We start from the raw sequence: 21,905 nt of genomic DNA, 5'->3' as shown, positions 1-21,905 counted from the left end.
TTTTGCTGGTTTTAGATGCTTTGGGCACTGTGTCACTGCTGTCCAGTGCCACAGTGCAAGTGCTCCCTGTGTAAATTGCTATATTGATTGGATTCCATGATTGGCTTATTTGGTTTACTGTCAGACCCTAGTACAGTGCACCAGGAGTGCCCAGGGCTTGTAAATCCAAATGCTGCTGGTGGGCTTGCAGCACTGGCTGTGCCACCCACAGAAGCAGCCTTGTAAAGTGTGTCTAAGGTCTGCCATTGCAGAGCCTGCATGCAGTCTGGCACTGTCATGCTGACTGGGCAAGTGCACCCACTTGCCAGTCCCTAAACCTTCCCTTAACTTCATATTAGTCACCCCTATGGTAGGCCCAAGGGCAGGGTGCATTGTAAGTATAAGGTAGGACAAGCCCTGGTGGGTGTGGCATGTCCTAATAGTGAATTACAGCCATTTTCGTTTTTCACTATTGCAAGGCTACCTGTTCTCCATAGGCCAGAATGGGTTGTTAGAATTATTACATTCTATAATCCTAGCAGATTCAGAGAACATGGTAGAAATTCGAGTTTAGTATGCCTGAACTCAGAATAATGAAATGCATCTTTTAGTAAAGGTTATTTTAATATTCTGTGTTTGCAAATACCACTTTTAGAAAGTTGGTATTTGCTTGCCTAACCATTTCAGCCCGCCTCTGCTAGGATGTGTATCTGCTGTCTGGTTTCTGTGAGTGACAGGGCTGGGGAATTCCAGGAGACAGGCTGGGGCAGCCCGGTGGTGAATAGAGAGATTTACATCCAGATGGGTGGGAGGAGTACACCTGGACTCTGAATAGGACTGTGCCTTTCCACCACAATGCTGGCTCCACCTCCTGTGGAGTGTCTGATGTCTCTGCCCTGCACACTGAAAGAAAAGCCAGAGTCATGTCAACAGAGTGCTCCAGAACTGGTTTAAACTAGGCACAGGCCTCTCTACCCCAGAGGAACAAAGGATTTAGGGGAATAAGTATTGGGATCCTGCTCCCAAGAAATTAGATCCAGATTTGCCAAGAAGAAACCTCTGCCTGAAAAGAAGGAACTGGGAAAGCTGAAGGAGGAATACTGTCCCTGACCTGGGGGATTAGCCTGCAGTGGTTGCCTTGCTGCTGAAGGAGAGGAGAAAGACTCAAAGACTTTATTTGTAACTTGTGCCAAAGATCTCCAAGGGCTTGTGCGTGAGCTTGCCCCCTGAACGAAGTCCTAGGACCAGTGGACTTCACCCACCTTGAGGAGAGCTGCTGGAAACGCTGTTTTCCCCATAGCGCCGAGGCAGGGAGCTGTGTGCGCCTCTTAGGATCTCCTCGAACTCTGTGAAACCCCGTGCTAAGCTGTCCGCCTCAAGCAATGCGACTCTGAGCCCAATGACCCGCACAAGCACCGTCAACGAGCCGTAGCTCGCACCGTGACAGGGGGACCACGCACCGCACTTCGCTTCACCCCTTCAAGCCGCACTGATCACCGTGCACCCTGCCGCTGATGTCAAATCTGCAATCGCGCTGAAAGGTGGAGTACGCTTCGCCCATCCGCGTCGTACTGGCCGCTTCGCACCTCGCTTAAAGACTGAAAGGTGCCAGCTCCCAAGGTACGGCTCGTATGCCGCAACGTAAAGAGATCGCACCGCACCAGGCACCGTCCCCTCAAACAACGCGGCTCTGAGTTCTGAACGACCCGCACTGAGGACGTCTATGAGCCGTAGCTCGCACCGTGACAGGAGGACATCGCCGCGTACAACGCTTTCTTTTGCATCGCCTCGTCCGTGTCGGACACATCAAACTAAGGTAGTGTGAACGACTCGCACTGCATTTGTATGCGCATCGGACCGGAGCGTCCGCTGCGCCGGTTAGACTCTTTTGGGCATTTTCATCCCCGTGAGAGCCAGACAAAGGGTGCGAAGCGCACAGAACTCTAAGGTAAGCATTTTTAAACCAGAACTCTTTATTGCTGACAGTATTGTGGATTATTTTTGTCGTTATGTGTTCTCGTGCTAAGTCTTACATAAAAGCTAAACTATTTTTGATATAATACGAGTGTGGTGTCCATTTGTGGTGTTGTCACTAAGTTACTGTATGTGGTCACAAATGCTTAACCTAAAACGCCTCTGAAATAAGCCTTGACTGCTCGCGCCAAGCTACCTAGAGGGTGAGCAGGGGTTATTTTGAGAGGGTAATCCCCTTGTCCTGACTAGAGGAGAGGGTCCCTGCTTGTCACAAGTACCTACCTGTGCCAACCAGAGACCCCCAAATCTAACACACCTCAACCGGTTCCTTACCCCATCCTAGGTATCCCTATGCGTAATCGGCATCTGTGAGTGCATCAGCAGAATAATCAGACATTTGGTATTGGTTTTGTTTGTCGAAGGTATTAGAGTAGGTTGGCCCTTGTTCAACTGCCTCAAATCTAGGGCGAGCTCCTGCACCTCCCCTGCTTCCTAAATTCCCTGGGCGTCCTCTCATATTTCCCCTTCCCCACTGGTATTGCTGACCTCGCAAAAGAGGGTACTCAGAACGCCAATGCCCAGTCTCTTTACAATAAGCACATTGATCTGGAGACAAATTTGCTCGAGGAAGAGGGAGTGCTCCAGGTGTATACATTGCACATCTGCCTCTTCCACCTCCCCTAAATGGTGGACCATATACTTGAGCCATCATAACCTTTGTCTTCAATTCTTTAACCTTCTTATCCTCCCATCCTTTTGCTTCCTGTTCCTGTCGCTCCTAATATTGGGGCATTGTCAAACGGGAAACTAGGGAAGACATGGTCCAAGAACTTTCACTCGCTTTAAGAAGACTAGATATTTCTGGCAACATTAGCAACAGATTTGTCAACAAACAGGTGTTTACCCGTTTCGTCGGCCAGTGACTGGCCACTAAAATCATGAAATGTCTCCTCAAATCTTGAAAAGAAATCCGAAACTGACTCATCCTTTTTCTGTTTACAGGACACTAACGTAGTCCAATCAATTTTCTTAGGGAGCATTAGAGCCTTCAATTTAATCACAATGGCTTTAGGGAGATTTAATATCTCCTGTTGGGGTTTCTGAGCAGGTTCCCTTTCCGCATCTATTCTTTCTAGTTCTACCCAGTTGTTACCAAATGCCGTAGCATCATTTATTTTATGTATTGTTCTCCACATATCAGCGGGCAAAATAGGTCCAAAGAACATATCTATGTCCGCAAAGGTCATAGTGCAAGAGCTGATGGCTCCCTCCACCTCCTCATAGAAGTCGGCGGGATTTTTCCGAGTCTCGGGCAAGGCAGTCTTAAGGGCCATAACATCTGCTCTACTCCAAGGGGTGTAGACCCAATTATATATGAAATACCCCTTCGCATCATTGGAAGTCTTATCATCATCTGTCCCCGCACCCTTCAGAGGAACATACAGGGGTGCGGCTTCATGCATTGGTTTCATATTAGCTTCACTACTACTGGGATTGTTCGCATCCACCAAAATATCTGCTTTCTCTGAGGCTTAACGGTTTCTACAACTTTATTCTTTCTAGCTAATTCTTGTTTCTTTCGCAAGTGTGATGTATCCTCTCGTAATTTAACTGCTTGTCTAATGGTATCAGATATGTTTGAAGAAGGATAAGTCCCATCTACTAACTGATTATAATCAGTGCTCAAATCATCTGGTTCCATCTCGTTAGAAATATGCCACTAACCATTATTACATCCCAACAGAATTTTTCTAAAAAATACAACTGTTCTTCATTTCCCCAAGTTTGGACCATATTTGTAAGGATGGTCGCTGTAGTAGTTCGACGAGCTTCCTCTTTAGCACTACTCTTTAATTTATATTTGTCTGTGCTGGACAGAGTAGAGCGAGTTTGTCGCATGGATCGCTGATCTGTATCCTTGTCTTTGAAGTGGAGGCCTCACCATCAGAAGCACCACCCTCAGGGGCACTTGGAACGGAGGATTTGTACCGGGGTGGGGGTCGCTCTAGTAGGATCCAGTCATCCTGAGGCATATTAAGTATTGGATAAACAGGGCGCCTAATAGGGTACTGGCCATTTACCACTAATCGACATCTCCATCTTCCTTTTCGATTCCTTGCTTCATTTCTTTATCTCTTAATTGCACACATTTCTGATATATCATCTTCTGCTGCGTTCTTTCTTTGTTATATCTTCTGCTCTCTTTGCTCTCTCTCGTACTTCATTATCCCACATACGCAAACAATCAAACATATCCTGTCTACTCTTTCGTTTAAACAAACACTGTCCACTGTCGATCGGATTCTTTCTTTGTGTATTTGTTCCACAATTAACCATACATTATGGGACAGATACCATATTTGATATACATCTCTCTATTCGGCGTCCCTTCTGGAGGAGCCGGCTGACTTTGTTCGAAAGCATTTTTGGCACCACAAGAGAAACACCGCTTACGGAGTGTGCTAAAAACAGGCATGTTTTCACAAGTATATGTAAAATATTACTACTCCAAACAAATATTTCAGAAGGAGAAAAATCCCCACATTACCTGCCTTCAGTCTTTGCAAAGAATGAATACCAAGACCAAACCAAAAACCAAACTAAGCAGATCAAGAGTGCAGCTTCAGCGACCTTACCAAACAGAAGTCTTAAACTCCCACCTGCCGATCTCTGGTCGACCTAATGGTCACGGCAAAATTCGCCTAAGAAAGCCCCAGTCGAGACCGGCCACAACCTGGAGGGTCAAATGGGGAAAACCGGAAAAGTCACGTCGCTCTGCAAAGACAAAGGTCTTCTCATGCAGTGCGCTTCCTCGGTGTCATTTTGATCTTCAAGACCACTCCTTGAGACGGCCGCGTCTCCGATGGGGCCCTACGTGCTGGGCACCAACTGTAGAAATGTACCCAAAAGTAAGCACCCTGGTGCAGGGTCACCCTCTCGTCCATGGGTCGGGCGTAGCACTACGCTTCGCCCACGTAGTGTACGTAGCGCTGCCTGCTTCGCACTTTCCGAAGTAGGCGAAGCAGGGCAGCGCTACGCACACGCCGAGGGCGAAGCGTAGCTGCTTGCCACCCGCCACCCACCTCCCGCCCGCCCTTCTTTTAAATAATATGAGCAATGAAAAATAAAGTAAAGTAAGTCGACTTACCCGTAAGCGCGGCGTCTCCGGGGCTCCCTCTTTCAGTTTCTAATTTCTTCTGGCAAATGCGCATGCGCGGACACCCGCGCATGCGCATTTCTCGCGAGAAATGCGCATGCGCGGGCGTCCGCGCATGCGCATTTGGCAGAAGAAATTAGAAACTGAAAGAGGGAGCCCCGGAGACGCCGCGCTTACGGGTAAGTCGACTTACTTTACTTTATTTTTCATTGCTTATATTATTTAAAAGAATGGCGGGTGGGAGGTGGGTGGCACGTAGTGGGGCTACGCGAAGCGCGTAGTGTGCGTAGATTTGGGCACACTACGTGCTGCTTCACGTAGCCCCACTACGCCCACTACGCCCACCCTTAGTCTGAAGACCAACAAAAGAGAGATCGGCACTGAAGTTGAAACAAAACAACAAGTTTATTAAACACTCATGAGCGGGACCACGTCCAGACAACACTCTCATGTATTGTAGGAGGAGGTACATTGAATTCACGAACCATCGTCCTTATATACGTTTGTTACAATACAATCATATGGACAAAACTGGAAAGAACAATTTTAAGCACGGAAATAGCTATTGTCAAACAAGGGCAGATGGATGACCAGTTGGTCAGGAAATAAGGAGGCGGAGCAGGAATGTTTATGGTGGCAATAAACAATCAATCAATAACATCTAAGACCAGGTGCACCGGCAGCTGCAAACCCTCAGCACGTACATAGATTAGCCATGTCGAAGAGGTCAACTAAAGTTAAGGACACGGGCAGGGTGAAAAGGCGAACAGCAGAGAACGAAAGACTTACAAGAGAAACTAAATGAATGTGACGGCCAACATGGTGGCCGCTTATGCTAACGTAAAATAATACACTTTTCCACACCTAGGTAAGTCACCCCTCTAGCAGGGTGCACTAGCCCTCAGGTGAGGGTACAGTGGCATGAGCCCCATACCTCTACAGTGTCTAAGTCCATTCTTAGACATTGTAAGTGTAGTAAAGCCATAAAGAGTATATGGTCTGGGAGTTGGTCATTACAAACTCCACAGCTCCATAAAGGTTTCACTAAAACCTGGGAAGTTTGGTAGCAAACTTCTCAACACATTAAACCCACACTGATGCCAGTGTGGGATTTAATGTAAAATGCATGCAGAGGTCATCTTGGAGATGCTCCCTGAAAAATGACCAACCCTGGTGTGGTTCCTGAATGGCTGCCCACCACTTGCCACCACCAGACAGGTTTATGGACCCCTGGGTAGAGAGCCTTCAGTCTCTGGGTCCAGAGACAAAGCCCATCCTGGGCAGAAGTGTCATATCTCCTCCCCCAGGATGGGCTGGGTCCACGAAGAGGAAGCTGTAAAGGCATGCCGCCTTTGGAAGCTAACCCTGCCTTTTGCTGGCCAAGCAACTGGCTCTCACCGGTTCTACACCCACTTTGGGCGGGAGAATGGACAGGAAAACCAAGCTCGGAAGAGAGTAGTGCCCACCTTTGCCAACCTCACCCCTCAGGTTGGGGAAGTGAGGTGAAGTACACATTCAAGTCCTCTTCATCTTGAAGAAGAGGGGACTCAGCCAGTTCAGGAGAGGCTCATGCCTTCTCCCACTAGAGATTGGCAAAATAGCAGGTGTGATCACCCCAAGGAAGGGACCCATTGGTCCGGACCTGTACCAACCCTGAACCTTGCCTCCTCAGATTCGACGAAGAAAGAAGAAGGACTGAAGGGCCCTGCTGATCCAGGAAGAAGAGGACACCTACTGCTTTGACCACAGCCCTACTGGCCTGTCCAGACTCCGACCCACCTCCAGCAAAGAACCCTTTTTTCCAGTAGCCCTCCAGAACCTGAAGGACCTGCCATGCACTCACCTTACAGACTCTGTCTCACGTGATCACCGGATTTGCTCATCAAAGACTCCAAGACCATAATCTGAATTCTGGCGACTCCCCGATTCTGCACTTGATGCCCACAGCCCAAGCTTGAGTGGCCCAACACCACTAGGAGGTCTCTCCAGCCATCCTTACCTGGGAGCTTCAAGATGACGCCTGCCGCCTCACCTGAAGGGTCTCCCCGACCGCGACCGGAGCTGGTAAGAAAACCCGACTCCAGAAGACATGCCTCACCCAACTCCCCACGGCCTTGGGTGGCCCAACTGACAGTGTACCAGCATCCCCCATGTTTCCAACTTACCTCTCCAGTCAGAGGTCACCTTCAGGATGTGTCCGGGCCCGAGCCTGCATCAACTTCACCGAACCGAAGGTCTCCATTGAAAAGCACAGGACGTTGTCTTTTTGGCACCCTGCAGCCGGCCGCACCAATGCCGCTGGTGGTGTAGCTCCTGTGCTGGTTGTTGGCCCCTGCAGTGCTGACCTTAACCCCAGTAGCTTTGCTCCCACACCCGAGTGACCTGCTCGTCAGCAGTCCCTAACCGAAGACCCCATTAGCCCCATCAGCTAACATTGAGCCCCTGCACTCTGCACCCAACTGCCCCAGAGCCGCTGGTAGTGAAACTCGAGTGCCCATTTAGATCTTGGGGAACTTTGGTCCTAACCCCCAAAAACTCCCACTCGTAAGTCGTGTACTTACCTGCGAAACGGCCAGCACTTTTTCACCCTTAGAAACCGATGTTAAGAGATTTTTGAGCCCAAAATGTGTTGTGTTGAACTGATGTTCATATGGAGGAAAGAGAACTAAACTGCAAAGTATAAAAAGTCTTACTTACCGTGTATTGTGAGATCCTACGGCGTGGTACCTAGGCATACAACCTGCAGTACTCAAAGTAATCCAACAGTAACTACAAAGTATTCTAAAAGTAATTACTGTGTAACTAACTACATTTTACCTGTAACAACTGCAAATCCATCTTCAATTGCATTTCTGTGTAAAGGTATTCAATTAAAAGTATATTTTACCTACTTGTACCAAGACCTTCTTGGTTCTTGAAATAAAATACAAGTATACCTTTTTTATACTTACCCAATTGGTCTGGATTCTGTCTCTGAGTGTGTGCCTTTAGTCTTGATTGAGTCAATACAATAAATGCTTAACACACCCTCTGGAGAGGCCTAACTGCTTGCTCCCACTGCCACAAATTACTTAACTAATTTAGCCTCTTCTAAACCTCTAGGGACTCCCTAGGCTCTTTGCACACTATATCGTACTTTGGTATGGTATATACAGAGGCAGCTTCCTACAGCAATCAAATTTGGGGGAAGACCACCCTAAAGCTGTCTGGTCTAATGTTCAGAATACAAGAAATTGAATATTTTCACTCCATCTTATGTTGCAACACAATGTTGTTGGTAATTAAAGGTCATTCATGTGTGCATTAGTGGTAGGAGGCTGTTTCCATATTGTCACCTGTTCTGAATATAGTGATGGTTCCCGCCTTACAAGAGTATAAGTTCCTAATGTGTTCACAACTTCAAAAGTGAAGGGAATGAATACAAAGAGTGTATCTCATATCTAATTTCTTTTTGGTAATTGGGAGAGGCAGACCCAGATCAGCAGTCTCTACTGAGAGACCTCAATCTGCTGCAGAAGAGGACTCTATGTTTAGGGACCCTATGAGTGAAGAGATTTGGCCCTATTTCGCAGAGAACATCGGGACATCCTCTGACGGATTGGTAGAATGGTAGTATTTCAAGATGGGGATCAAGGGAACATCATCAGGACGACATAGAGAGACAGGAAAGAATTTGAGAGGCAAATGACAGCACTAGACCAGTGCCCCCGGGAATGGTAACAGGCTCCTTAATGAGACTCAGGCGTACAAGCAGGGCTACTTGTACTCAGGGAGAAATATGCCACCATATTGGAAGGATTGCAGAGGTAAAAAATACAAGACTAAACAGCGTAGTAAGGGGGATAAATCCAGGAGGCTACATGCATGATTGACCAAATTGAAAGCCAGAGGGAGACAAAGCACTAGAATACAGTCTACAGAGGGGCAAGTGATATAAACCCAAAAGGGTATTTATCAAGTTTCCTTTGGTTATTTCTGGAGTTGGTGTGAGAAAAGTACCTAGGTTTCTGGCTTGGCTCTAGAAAACTTTGTAGGACATCTGGAATGGGGTCCTTACTCCAACCTTAATGGGAGCTCTATAGGCTGTATTAAGTGTCCAAGGGTTAAGAAAAGTGCTAATTGAGTTGGCCAGGGGGCAAAATTCCTGTAGCCAATAGACTATCAGCAGATATTTACATGATCTACATGAAGTAGCTAGCCCTGAGGATAGTAGAGGTATACACTGTTCCTACCAGACTCATCAAGAAAAGTGATAAATCTGTCAAAACCTGGACATGACCACCTGTACCATATCAAGACCGGTAGTGGTCATAACGGATCTGGAAAAAGACTTTGGCACAATAGGATTCAATCTATTTTCGCAGTCAGGAGAATGTTAGATGACAGGCCTATTATCATGCAATGGGTTGCTCTCATATTTGCTCAACCACTTATATGCTTTAAGAGAGGGTGAACGGAGTGACATTCATACCTGATAAAGAAGTGGATTCACCATGTATGCTTTCGCAGTCTTTATTTTTTCTATGGCGATGGTGGGCATAGCTAATGAAACAAGATGTAATATAGGACACCACACATATTATGTCACTATACTCAGACAATATACTGCATTATGTTAAGCGTGTTACATCAGATTTGCCACCAATGTTGGCAGTAGTGATGGAGCAAGGACTCGTTGAAAAGAGAGTTGCTCGGAAGAAATCCACTTGTTTAATTAATCAACAGGTTACTAATAAACGTTTCGTGATTAACTAATACGCACTACATAAACACGTGGGTCAGTAAAGCTTGCGTTTGTATTTACTAATGCGGATAACATTGAGGAAGGACTACTACCGCTTTAAACGGGAAATCATTCTTGCGCATGCGTCAACTACATCTACGTAGGATGACGAGCTATTGCTTGAATGGAAATTCTTGCGCGTGACCAGAAGCTTTAAAAATGAAGTCTTGAAGGCTCACATGCATGGCACCTGCTTCGATGAAATGAAAACAAGCTATTTTACTAATGCTAATGCGGGCAAAAGTATTAATAAATAAAATGGGATAGAGTAGAAGTGGGTGAAATACTGTGGAACCACTTCATTTCAGAAACTAATATTTGTCTTCTGACTTTTATCATTAGTGTGTATTTGGGCCTCTCTCGCATAACTGAATTGAGCTGAGTGATGTGAAGTCTGCACATGTCCACTGAAAGGGAGCCATGAACAATGAGCAAGCATTGAGACAGAGCCAAGAACAAGTGCAACATCATGGGAACAGGATGCTGAAGAGTTCAACAATGAAAAGACACTTACATAAATGTTGCGCTATTGATACAGTTAGTATATGAGAATAAAATGTATGAATAAAAAGTAAGGGGATGGGTTTGCGAACAATGACTGAACTGATTTTTGGGAAATGTAAGCATGGTGTGATGAAGAACCCCCCTTGCCTGACCAATCAAATTTTGTACTTTCCTGATATTGAAACTTTAATGGGTGGGACATGAAGAAGCAAAAGTTATAATTAAGATAGTTTTAGTTAGAGGGCAGCAGCTGTTGCGGGAGTGGTGCTGGAAGGAGAGCTGTGGGGTTTGCTGAATGAGACGCAGATGCTGTTGGACAGCTGAAGAAGCGCAGAGCTGGGAGAAGGAAGCTGATTGCTGAAGATCGCAGAACAATCTCGAGGAGGAAGAGAGTGTCAGAGAGGGGTGCATCACAACCATCGGTATTCTAGGGAGGTCAACTATCCTGTCCTGATCCCTGTTCTGAAGTCTTTATCTCCTAACCTATCCCAGGGGATCCTTACCAGCCCTTTGGCCAGGGCGTTGGTCTTCCACACCATACTTGGTAACTATCATTTCTCGTTATTTGCTAAATGTCCTTTTCTCTCTATCCTCTCCCTATATGAGCATTGATTATTGTATGAGTCCGAGTCAAATGTATGGTAATTATTAATTGAATTTTCTCCCCATGAATGATGGCGACTGCACTGTGTATTTGAGATGGTTCACATGCACTTGAAATTTAGATAAAGATTTAAATTACAACAGAGTCTGTGGTTATTTTATTATGTTTTAAAGTATAGTTAGTTAGTTTATTGCTATTTTTGCCATCAACTAGTTCAACTAATGGTCCATCAACCAGACGAAAGAACTTTTTGATCAGTGAGGGGTTAGTTAGAGATGAACAGAGGTATTTGAAAAACTAATCCTAATACATTGTGAAAAATTACAAACTTGACGCAAGCAGTTTTACACACTGTGAGTTTATGGGCCCAGGTGAGTATATGGTAGTGGACTATTTGTTGTTGTTGAACCGCTGGATCAGTATTACAGACCTTTAGAGAGGTGTCAGGATTAAGGGCTAATTGGACGAAGTCTTGCGTTTTCCCCGATAAACCCAATCCCGTTCGACCTGACTGGCAGTTTTGCTATCAGGGTCTTCAATGGGAATTGAGCAGGATATTGTTGGCCAAGATGATTACGCTGCTGCATTTCTTGTACTAATTTATTAACTTGCCTGTGTTTCTGCAGGATGCATTCTTCAGGCAACTGATTCTAACTTGATTTCCCTGATTTGGAGCACAGACAGCAACAGGGTGAACCTGCCAAAACATCAGCTTGAGGAGGGTGGCTTTAATGTTCCAGACTTTAAACTATATTATGTGGCTGCGCACAACTACACAGAGGGCCTGATTCACAAAGAGCCTGTGCAGTCGTGGCAGAGGCCCCGCAGTCATGGATCTATACTACTATACTACTTGTCACATTCATAATTGTGGTAGCTAGTAAAACAGTGACACTACTTTACAGTCTCCTATTGAAACTTACATAATGCTGGGTGGAAGTATATTGTGAGGTAAAGGTGAAAGGACTTGTGTAGGGACCTTAATGGAGAGGAATGGTGCCAACTGCTACAATATACACCTGGAGTATCTAGGAATACTCGATTTAGACTCTTGCAACTTAACATTGTACATAGGCCATACCTAACTCCTAAAATGTTTAGTACAATGTTCCCAACTGTTGGCATCCAATCCAATGCCCTAAGCGTCAGCACGGAGATGAAGGTTTGTACCATATGACATGAAGTGTCCAGTGAGAAGAGTCTATTGGAAGTCTTTGAAGAAGCAAGTACTACAGGGGACAGAAATTGAAAGTGGAATGCTAAACATGGAACAACAGAGGTGTAGGAAAGAGCCCCTTTTGACATGGTCATCCCCACTCTTAGCCTGGTGTTTCATGCAATTTTGACTGAAGTACACAGGATTTCTGCTAACCAGGTCCCTAGTGCAAGTGTTCTTTCCTTAAAACAAGGTAACTGTTCAATAGTTCCCTAACTGGCAAGCCCTTTTGCACCTCTGTTAATCCCTAGTAAGTGGTATCCCTGGTACCTAGGGCAAGGGTACTAACGAGGTCCCTAAGGGCTGCAGCATGTATTGTGCTACCCTAAGGGACCCACCACCACACTCATTCAGACTGCCATTGCAGGCTGCGTGAAATAGTGCAGATGAATGTGAAAACACGAAATGTCACATACCCTGTGTTAGATTTGTGGGTCTCTAGTTGGCCGAGGTAGGTACCTTTGACCAAATAGGGACCCTTGCATCTAGTCAGGGAAAGGGGGTGCACTCCTAAAATAACCAGTGCTCACCCCCTTGGTAGCTTGGCATGAGCAGGCAGGCTTATCTCGGAGGCAGTGTGTAAAGCATTTGTGAACACATACAGTAATACAGTCACAACACTACAGATGGACACCAAACAGGTTGTATTAGACTTAACACAAGACCCAAACGACAAAAATCCACAGTACAGTAAAAAATAAAGCTCTAGAATAGTAGAATAGTTCAGTTCTCTTTAGGTTGTAAATGCAACACTTCTGCCTCAATGTACCTTTGGATGTGAAACGCAAAGCAAACAAATGGGATGCAGGGAAGGGGAGGCATCGGTTCCTTACACTCAAGAACGGTGAGGCACCAGTTCCTTGCTCCGGGGGAGGTGAGGCGTCGGTTCCTTACTGCAGGGGAGGTGATGCATCGGTTCCTGACCGGAGAGGAGGTGATGCGTCGGTTCTTCACTGCGTGGAGAGGTGAGGTGTTGGATTCTTACTGCGCTCTGGTTACGATGCGATGATCCGGTGCGATGCAATACAGTGGCGTCTTTGTTACGGTGCGACAACGTTGATGTGGTGTGTGCCCGCCTGGCGGCTGTACAGAGAACTCAGTACTTCTGAGCCGCAACAGGCCCTGCGAAAGGCTTCTCCGGGGATACGCCGGCAACCTTGGTGGCGGTGACACGCTTCTCGAGTGATGCATCGCACTTTGGTGATGTGATGGCGACAGCGGCAATGGTGGCACGCCTACTGGGTGATACGGTGGCAACTGCGGCGACGGTGACACTTTTCTTCTTCGTTGAGTCGCGCTTCCCGTTCCCAGCGACACCCAGTCTCTCAGAAGGCCCAACACAACAGTAGGCACTTCAATTCCCAGCAAGGGAATTCAGGGGGGAAGCTGGTGGTGAAGTCTTGTATCCCTGAGACTTCGGCAGGAGGCAAGCTCAATGTTCAAGCCCTTAGAGACCTTCTTCAAGATTATGAAAGCACACGCAGGCCTTATCTCCTTTTGTTGGTAATGAAGAAACCACTACAGGCCAACCCCCAAACACGCAGCACAGGGGTAGTCTCCTCCTTCAGTTTCTTGGTTCTTCTCCTCAGCAAAGGTTCATCCCGATTCCCAGAGTGATCAGATCTAAAGTCTTGGGGTCTGGGCCCCAATATTTATACTTGCAAATCCTTTGTCCTCTGAAGGCAGAGGGTCCTGTACCTAGTCCAAACCTGTTCGGGGTGCATCCTGCCGGTGTACAACTTCTTCCTTTGTCGGTGGGGGCCAGGAGGGGGTGCCGGCATTGTGGAAGGCAGGCACAGCTCTTTTCAGGCCCAGGTGCTACTCCTCCCACCACTCCCTATGCAGATAGACCAATCGCAATGGACCGCACTCCGCTAGCCCCTCCTCCGGGTCGCCCCTGGGGAAGCTGGTACATGGAGTTCTTGAGTGGTTCACCCCAATGGGGTTGAACTGATAATCTCTAGACCCGATACATGTCCCGGGTTTTGGAATATCGCCCGAGACATGGCTCGGGTTTCGGGATAACTTCCCTCCTCAGTAGAGAAAATAGTTAGGGGTGGAGAAGAGGGCCGCCAAACAACCGTCAAAGGCCTCGTTGCCCGCACAGGCACGCAGGTGCGTCGTCCAGGAGCTCGTCAGCTCAAAGCTCGAGGGAGCCATATTTGTAGACCAATCGCAATGGACCGCACTCCGCTAGCCCCTCCTCCGGGTCGCCCCTGGGGAAGCTGGTACATGGAGTTCTTGAGTGGTTCACCCCAATGGGTGCAAGTAGGTACTTGTTGAACTGATGATCTCTGACATGGAGTTCATGAGTGGTTCACCCCAGTGGGTGCAAGTAAGTACTTGTTGAACTGATAATCTCTAGACCCGATACATGTCCTGGGTTTTGGAATATCGCCCGAGACATGGCTCGGGGTTCGGAATAACTTCCCTCCTCAGTAGAGAAAATAGTTAGGGGTGGAGAAGAGGGCTGCCAAACAACCGTCAAAGGCCTCGTTGCCCGCACAGGCACGCAGGTGCGTCGTCCAGGAGCTCGTCAGCTCAAAGCTCGAGGGAGCCATATTTGTAGACCAATCGCAATGGACCGCACTCCGCTAGCTCCTCCTCCGGGTCGCCCCTGGGGAAGCTGATACATGGAGTTCTTGAGTGGTTCACCCCAATGGGTGCAAGTAAGTACTTGTTGAACTGATGATCTCTGACATGGAGTTCTTGAGTGGTTCACCCCAGTGGGTGCAAGTAAGTACTTGTTGAACTGATAATCTCTAGACCCGATACATGTCCCGGGTTTTGGAATATCGCCCGAGACATGGCTCGGGTTTCGGGATAACTTCCCTCCTCAGTAGAGAAAATAGTTAGGGGTGGAGAAGAGGGCCGCCAAACAACCGTCAAAGGCTTCGTTGCCCGCACAGGCACGCAGGTGCGTCGTCCAGGAACTCGTCAGCTCAAAGCTCGAGGGAGCCATATTTGTAGACCAATCGCAATGGACCGCACTCCGCTAGCCCCTCCTCCGGGTCGCCCCTGGGGAAGCTGGTACATGGAGTTCTTGAGTGGTTCACCCCAATGGGTGCAAGTAAGTACTTGTTGAACTGATGATCTCTGACATGGAGTTCTTGAGTGGTTCACCCCATTGGGTGCAAGTAAGTACTTGTTGAACTGATAATCTCTAGACCCGATACATGTCCCGGGTTTTGGAATATCGCCCGAGACATGGCTCGGGTTTCGGGATAACTTCCCTCCTCAGTAGAAAAAATAGTTAGGGGTGGAGAAGAGGGCCGCCAAACAACCGTCAAAGGCCTCGTTGCCCGCACAGGCACGCAGGTGCGTCGTCCAGGATCTCGTCAGCTCAAAGCTCGAGGGAGCCATATTTGTAGACCAATCGCAATGGACCGCACTCCGCTAGCCCCTCCTCCGGGTCGCCCCTGGGGAAGCTGGTACATGGAGTTCTTGAGTGGTTCACCTCAATGGGTGCAAGTAAGTACTTGTTGAACTGATGATCTCTGACATGGAGTTCTTGAGTGGTTCACCCCAGTGGGTGCAAGTAAGTACTTGTTGAACTGATAATCTCTAGACCCGATACATGTCCCGTGTTTCGGAATATCGCCCGAGACATGGCTCGGGTTTCGGGATAACTTCCCTCCTCAGTAGAGAAAATAGTTAGGGGTGGAGAAGAGGGCCGCCAAACAACCGTCAAAGGCCTCGTTGCCCGCACAGGCACGCAGGTGCGTCGTCCAGGAGCTCGTCAGCTCAAAGCTCGAGGGAGCCATATTTGTAAACCAATCACAATGGACCGCACTCCGCTAGCCCCTCCTCCGGGTCGCCCCTGGGGAAGCTGGTACATGGAGTTCTTGAGTGGTTCACCCCAATGGATGCAAGTAAGTACTTGTTGAACTGATGATCTCTGACATGGAGTTCTTGAGTGGTTCACCCCAGTGGATGCAAGTAAGTACTTGTTGAACTGATAATCTCTAGACCCGATACATGTCCCGGGTTTGGAATATCGCCCGAGACAGGGCTCGGGTTTCGGGATAACTTCCCTCCTCAGTAGAGAAAATAGTTAGGGGTGGAGAAGAGGGCCGCCAAACAACCGTCAAAGGCTTTGTTGCCCGCACAGGCACGCAGGTGCGTCGTCCAGGAGCTCGTCAGCTCAAAGCTCGAGGGAGCCATATTTGTAGACCAATCGCAATGGACCGCACTCCGCTAGCCCCTCCTCCGGGTCGCCCCTGGGGAAGCTGGTACATGGAGTTCTTGAGTGGTTCACCCCAATGGGTGCAAGTAAGTACTTGTTGAACTGATGATCTCTGACATGGAGTTCTTGAGTGGTTCACCCCAGTGGGTGCAAGTAAGTACTTGTTGAACTGATAATCTCTAGACCCGATACATGTCCCGGGTTTTGGAATATCGCCCGAGACATGGCTCGGGTTTCGGGATAACTTCCCTCCTCAGTAGAGAAAATAGTTAGGGGTGGAGAAGAGGGCCGCCAAACAACCGTCAAAGGCTTCGTTGCCCGCACAGGCACGCAGGTGCGTCGTCCAGGAGCTCGTCAGCTCAAAGCTCGGGGAGCCATATTTGTAGACCAATCGCAATGGACCGCACTCCGCTAGCCCCTCCTCCGGGTCGCCCCTGGGGAAGCTGGTACATGGAGTTCTTGAGTGGTCTATTCAGCCTAGCACTGACTCATCCTGTCTCCTGGAGTCCCCCCCCAGACTTTTCACTCACAAACCAGACAGTCAATACGCAACCTCGCAGATGCAGGCTGGATGGTTAGGCAAGAAAATACCTACTTTCTAAAAGTGGTATTTTCAAACACAGAATGTTAAAACCAACTTCACTGAAAGATGTATTTTATCATTCTGAGTTCAGGCATACTAAACTCGAATCTCTACCTTGTTCCCTGGGTCGGTTAGGATTATAAGATGTTATAATCAAACCGCCCATTCTATTCTGGCCTATGGGAGCAGGTAGCCTTGTGATAGTGAAGAACGAAAATGGCTGTAATTTACTATAAGGACATGCCACTCACATCAGGGCATGTCCTACCTTTTACATACAATGCACCCTGCCCTCGGGCCTACCTTAGGGGTGGCTAACATGTAGATTGGCTTATTTGATTTTATATCAGACCCTAGTACAGAGCACCGCGTGTGCCCAGGGCATGTAATCAAAGGCTGCTGGTGGGCTTGCAGCACTGGTTGTGCCACCCACCAGAGCAGTGCGGAAAGTGTGTCTCAGGCCTGCCATCGCAGCGCCTGCGTGCAGGCTGGTACTGCCGTGTAGATGTGGCAAGTGCACCCACTCGCCAGTCCCCGAACCTTCACTTTTCTGCATATCAGTCACCCCTACAGTAGGCTCACGGGCAGTGTGCGTTGTATGTAAAAGGTGGGTCATGCCAGATGTGTGCGGCATGACCTGATAGTGAATTACCGCCTATTTCGTTTTTCACTTTTGCAAGGTTACCTGACCCCATAGGCCAGAGCGGGCGGTTTAATTATAGCATCTTATATTCCTAACTGAATCGGGGGACCAGGTAGAGAGTCGAGTTTAGTATGCCTGAACTCAGAATGATAAAACGCATCTTTTAGTGAAGTTGGTTATAACATTCTGTATTTGAAAATACCACTTTTAGAAAGTAGGTATTTTCTTGCCTAACCATCCAGCCTGCTTCTTCTAGCTTGTGTGTGTGACTGGGTTTGTGACTGACAGGGCTGGGGGGACTCCAGGAGACAGGACGCGTCAGCACTAGGCTGATCGACTTGAGAGTGGTGGGAGGAGTAGCACCTGGGTCTGAATAGAGCTGGGCCATCTCCCACAACGATGTTTCCATTTCCTGTGGTGAGTCTGAAGACCCTGGCCCATCCCGACAAAGGAAGAAGGTGTGCACTGGCAGAATGCACCCAAAACCGGTTTGGACCAGGTACAGGACCCTCTGCCTTCAGAGGACAAAGGATTGATGGGTATAAATACTGGGGCCCAGATTCCAGAACTTTGGATCACTTCTGGTAACACAAGACAAACCTTTGCCGAGGAGAAAAATCATGGAAGCTGCAGGAGTGTTGTACTGCCCCGCTGCCAGTGTGCTGTTGCTGGGTTGGCCTGCAGCGGTGTCTTGATTACCAAGTAAAGGGGAAAGGAACTTTGATAGAAGTTTGCAGAATATTACACCAAGGGCTTGAATTGAGCTTGCCTCCTGTGCGAAGTCTCAGGGCTACAAAAGACTTCACCCTTTTCTGTTTGCCCACTTCTGGAACTTGCTGTTTCAGTCGCTACAGAAGGACTCTACAACATCGATGCCAAAGCGAACGGCGCTGTCATCTGCATCGGAGTCATGAGCGCTGCTCCGACTTGTAACCGTAGACCGACGCCTGCTGCTGTGCTACATCGACATCGTGACATCGTACAGAACTGTGGTTTCGGCGACATCATGACGTCACCTCCTCTCCGGTCAGGATACCGACGTCTCCCCTACCTGCGAAAGCATCCAAGGCACCGACGCATCACCATCCCCCAAAGCAAGGAACCGACGCCGCAACGCGCCTACGACACCGCACCTCCTCAACGCCAAGAGTTGTCTTTGTTCACGTTTTCCGAAGGTACTGTTCTGTGGGGGTCTGTTTTGACTTCGGGCCTCACTCTGCGCACCTCGCAGCCGGCCCTGTACTTTGGGCATACTTTGTCCTCAACGTCGTGATAACTCCGTTGGAGTTATCTGTTGCTAGAGAATGAGCTTAGGTGCATGTCCTATCTTTGATTTGCTTCTACCATCTTGAAGTATTGTTTGTAAATACAGTATCATGGATTTTTGTCGTTTATGGTCTTGTGATAAGTCTATATAAAGAATACTTATTTTTAATACTACAACTTGTGTGGTGTCCATCTGTAATGTTTTCACTGTGTTACTGGTTGTGTTCACGAATGCTTTACATACTGCCTCTGAAATAAGCCTGTCTGCTCGTGCCAAGCTACCAAGGGGGTGATCCAGGAGTGTAATACCCTTGCCCTGACTAGAAGCAAGGGTCTCTATTTGGACAAAGGTGTATACCATTGCCAACTAGAGACCCCCAGTTCTAGCATTGGTGGTCAGCGGTGAGGATTTGGACTTGCATTTGTGATGCATATACAGTGATTGGTGTACACTACTAGTGAGTGAAGACGAAATGCGACTACGTACTTTTGAATAGATTTTTCCATTGGACCGCCATTTTTGCTACTGAGAGCTGCCTATTCGTACTGCCATGAGCATGGATCTATAGTTCGAAGAAGAGAGGTTGGAAAGCTACAACATGAAACAGCTGAAGTACATCTGCCTAAAATTGAAAGTTGCGATCCCTGGTATTTCCAAGAAAGATGAGTACCAAAAGGCGCTGAGGGCCTGGGTCGAAGCACGAAATGCCCCAGAGCTGGTGGTGGAGCCAGCCGGGGATAGAGAAGGGCAGCTGGATAATCCGTTGATTCCAGCCATGGCTGGGGTACTGTCAACGCCTGGCAGTAGCGTCTCTTCCAAAGGCTTGTCTCCCACAGAGTTAGAAGACAGAGAGAGAGATCGGATGCACAAGTTGGAGATGGCCAAGCTCAAGATAGAGGGTCAGAGGGACCTAGAGAATAGTAGGGTGTCCTTGGAGAGAGAGAGAATGAGGTTGGAGCATGTGCGAATGCTGAGGGAACTAGAGTTCAAGACAAAAGGATTAGAAATTAATCCCTCTGGTGGCAGCGCACCATCTGTGCCTGTAGATGGCAGAGTCCACATCCCGAAGGATGTCATCAAGAAGTTTCATAAACAGAAAGATATTGGGCAGTGGTTTGCAGCCTACGAGATAGCAATGTTGGACCACTGGGTCCCTGAGAAGGATTGGGGAGTGGGGTTGTGGGGCCGCTTTGTGAGTGATGGGAGGGATACCTTGTTAGACCTGCCCACTGAGAATAGGATGTCGTATGCCCATATGATGGAAGCCCTGATGACAAAGTATGGTTTGACCCCAGAACTCTATAGACAGAGGTTTCGTAATTGTAAGAAGCTGGAGGCAATTACCTGGGTGGAGTATCAGTCTTTCTTTTGCAGAGCGATGGATGTTTGGGTGAAGGGTAGCAAAGTGGATACATTTGAAGCGCCATATGATTTGTTTGCTTGGGAGCACTTGTCTGCTAACTGTTTTCCAGAGCTATGCCAGAACCTTATTGATAGCAAGTTAACTAACACTAGAAAGCTTGCTGAGGAGGCAGACCGCTGGGTCAGCACCCGGGTCCACAAGGGTCATGTGGGAGACTTCGCCAAAGGACGGCAGGGTCCCCAGCAGAAGAGTGGGGGGGGGGGACAAGGGTAAACAGCGGGAGTTCCAGAAAAGGCCCTAAAGTAATTCCCAAGGGAACCAAGGGAAGGGTTCCCAGACTCCCCCTGAGAAGAAGCAAGAGGCCCCGACAGGTAAACCTGTTCACAGGGACCCCTCTAAGTGTTTTACGTGTGGACAAGTGGGCCACCATTGGTATGATCCTCCGTGTGCCCTGAAGGATTCGAAAGCACCACCATGTGCACCACCCCGTCAGATGGCGAGTGTAGCCCTGGGAGGGGAGGAGATGGGTGTCCAAGGTGGGTGTGATCCCGCAGAAATGTACCTTGTCTCGTTAGGAGACTTTGAGATAGTCCCGAGGACCCAGCTGCCTGATTACACTAAGAAATATGGACAGTGGGTGACCATCAATGGCCATAGGGTGGAAGTTTTAAGAGACACCGGAGCTAATGTGACCGCTGTCAATTGCCGGCTGGTGTCCAAAGAGCAGGTTATCCCCCACACATTCTTCCCTGTAGTTGCCGCAGACAACTCGCAGAGCCAGTGTGAAGTGGCGCAACTTCCCTTTGAGTGGGGGGGGGTCTCTGGTACTCTTCAAGTAGCTATGAGGTCATCCATGCCTGTTGACTGTCTGTTGGGCAACGATTTGGAGAACTCCCCTTGGGTGAAGGTGGAGAGAAGGTCTCATTTGGAGATGTTGGGTCTGCCGGAGTGGGCGTGTGTGACCACTCGGTCGATGGCAGCCAGTAAGGGTATTCGAGAGGTTCTGGAGCCTGAAAGTATGGCCCAGACCCCTCCCTTAAAGATAAGAGGTAGGGGGCGTTGGAAACTGGCCCCCATCGTTCCCACAGCCCAGGAGAAGGCAGACCTCGAGGGGTATGCCCTGGAGCCTACCGGGGAACAAGTGGCTGAACTTGGGGACCTGCCTGAGCCGACCCATTGGCAGCAGGAAGGAGGCCCCTCCAGGGAGGAATTTTGTGAGGAGCAGTTAAAGTGCCCTTCTCTTGTGGGTTTGTGGCAACAGGCCAAAAACCAGGCAGCAGGGGATCAGTCCGGATCACATTGGATCTACTGGGAGAACGATCTCCTGTATAGCGAGCCTAAGGTTGCTGAGCCGGGGTCAGCCCATGTGCTGGTGGTACCCCAGCGCTTCAGAGCCTTCCTACTGGGTTTGGCTCATGATGTGCCTTTAGCTGGACATCTGGGGCAGGACAAGACCTTTGAACGGCTTGTAACCCACTTTTATTGGCCCCAGATGCGGAAGAGTTCAGATACCCATTGTAGAACATGTCAAACTTGCCAGGCAAGTGGGAAAAGTGGAAGGAAGCAAAAGGCTCCTCTCCAACCTTTCCCGGTAGTCAGTACCCCCTTTGAATGGGTGGGCATTGACATTGTGGGGCCACTAGACC

This window comes from Triturus cristatus, chromosome 7 (genome assembly GCF_964204655.1).
Source record: "Triturus cristatus chromosome 7, aTriCri1.1, whole genome shotgun sequence".
Lineage (NCBI taxonomy): Eukaryota > Metazoa > Chordata > Amphibia > Caudata > Salamandridae > Triturus > Triturus cristatus.
Note: the sequence above shows the minus strand (reverse complement) of the source record.